The sequence below is a fragment of the Cynara cardunculus genome (genome assembly GCF_001531365.2).
Source record: "Cynara cardunculus var. scolymus isolate 2C chromosome LG 1, CcrdV1, whole genome shotgun sequence".
NCBI lineage: Eukaryota > Viridiplantae > Streptophyta > Magnoliopsida > Asterales > Asteraceae > Cynara > Cynara cardunculus.
This window is the reverse complement of record NC_037528.1, coordinates 47,962,411-47,965,091: the sequence shown is the minus strand read 5'-3', so window position 1 is coordinate 47,965,091 and position 2,681 is coordinate 47,962,411.

Sequence of the window (2,681 nt, the reverse complement as noted above, 5' to 3'; positions counted from 1 at the left end):
TTAAGAAACAATTCCAATTTTTTAATTTCTTTTAAAAATCAGATACATCTTAAGATGTTACTTGATACAATAATAGAAAAAAAAGTAGTTAATAAATTAGTTGAAAATGTAAAATGACCAAAAAATACATGTTAAAACATTAGTCAATTTTTTTACATTTCAATATATACTTAAAATTAAATAAATAATAATTAATACGTTATTTGATGCAATAATAGAGGTTACATGTAATTGTAGCTTCTAAGAGAATAACAGAGATTCTCTTAGACCTTTCAATTTTTATCGGATTTCATTATCTTCTTTTTCGAAAATTTTGCGAACCACAAATTAATATATGTAAGCGTGTTGGAAAATTCTAATTTTTTTTAATATCTTGAATTGGAATTTGGATAATACGAGCAATATGTGGTTGTTCTAAGTCTTTCAACTGGAATTTGGATATTTGTGTAGACTTTTCAAGTATACTTATCTATTCACGACTGCATGCCCAATATACACTCGATGTTTATTTGTTTGTGGTCGAAATATCCTTTTGAATGAAAAACTTGACTCTTTGGAAGTGAAGGGTGGGGACTTGGTCTTAATTCTTTTTGGTGCAAAATTTCCAACTTTAGATTTTATTGATGTAAGAAGACGCTACCTTATTCAGAAACTTGCCCCAATGAAGCTTATTGAAACGTTACTCTAAGTAGTGTTTCAATAAACTAGCTTATAGGCTCATTTTCACCATCCAAACGAGACTATAAACAAAACACAACATAACATAACCCAATTTCTACGTTCTTCATGGCATCAAAATTTTTACTACGTTCTTCATGGCATCAAAATTTTGAAAATAGTTTCTAGACATAAGGCCTATAAACTCGTTTTGAGATAAGTTACGAGAAGTTTTCTATGTGACCATGCAACTTGTTTGAATCAAGTACAAGAACCTGTAACTCCGATAGACGTCCTGAGCAGTGTGAGAAAGTACCATTTAAGTGGTTGTGGGGAGTCTTTCTTTGACAACTATCTAATCTCTAAGATCCAATTTCAACCACAAAAGAAAATGAAAATAAAATATAATACAAAATTAAAAATCTTTCCCTTTCTGTCATCTCTCCTATATTTTCTCCCATCTTTCCCATATTTTCTCTCTCGTCGTTCCTCTCTTCATAACGACACGTACACACATAAGAATATGCACAAAGGAGACCACATTGTGAACACTTTGCTAGAAATACTATTATAGTTTGTAAATACACTTTAAATCGATGACATCTGGTATATCTTGTGAACATATAGTGAACACAAACTAAATCCATAAAACTTATTTCCTGACAATTAGATTATTAATTCAAAGTATAAAACTTATTACCATAATACTTCAAATGATTTTGCATATGTAAATTACAGTCGTTTTATTGTGGGCAGTTCATGGAAAACACAGCGTGTAGAAATGAATGTATTGAAAGCTTGTCTGCTTTTGAAATGACTTTTGACTAATAACAAGGATTGATTTGGATTTCAGAAAACCAACAAGATGATAGATGTCGTTTTAAATTATACGTGCATAATACTTGAGTCTTGACTCCATACCCAATATACACTCGACGTCAACGAGTTTGTGGTCCAAATTTGTCAAGTCTTGCAATTGAAGAGTGGAGACTTGGCCTTAATTTTCGTTGGTGCAAGTTTTCCGACTTCAGATATTTGGATGTAAGAAGACATTACTTTATTAACGAATTTCGTTCCAATTATTTGCATTAGAATTGAGGTCTTTGCATATCAACAGGTTAATGCTTGTCAATTAAAGACATATCATTTAGACTATATTTGGCAAAGTAGCTGATGAACTAATTACTTTTTTTTCGTAAAAACAAGCTGATAAGATATTTGAAAATTATAAAATGATCAAAAATGACATTAAATAATGAGTCAATTGTAACATTTCATAATCAAAATAAATAATACTTTGATTAACACAAACCAGATGGTAAAGAAAATTAAGTAGTATAATATATGTAAATTAAAAAAAATTAGTTGGAATTATTATTATATACTAGAAGGGTACTCGAGCAATACAGCGAGATACATCTTGATTTTAATATTTTATTTTATTCTTTATCTCAGTCGGTGTTATAATATGGTTTTATGTGATTTTGAGAAAACGATAATGTTTTTATCTTTGAATAAAATATAAGTTTGAAGATATCATAAAAATTTGATAAAAATATATCGATATTAGTATCAAATTAACTATTTTATAGGTTTCGTTTCTTTGGTATAAGTTCTTCAATTCAATTTTTTATTATAGTTCAATTTAGATTTAAGGGAAAAGTACAATAAAAACCAATGGACTTTCTTGTTTGGAATGATTAAGTCCTTAGACTTTTTTGTGGAACAAATAAGTCATTGGACATTCCAAAACATGTTAAATAAGTCATTGGACAATTTTTTGGAACAAATAAGTTCTTGGACATTTCAAAATATGTTAAATAACTCATTGGACAATTTTTGGAACAAATAAGTCTTTGGACATTCCAAAAAATGTTAAATAACTCCTTAGACAATTTTTGGAACAAATAAGTCTTTGAACAATCCAAAACATGTTAAATAATTTCTTGAACTTTTATAAAACATGTTGGATACATTCTTATGACTTGTACAACTAGTTAAAGTGGTAAAATAGTGAAAAAAAT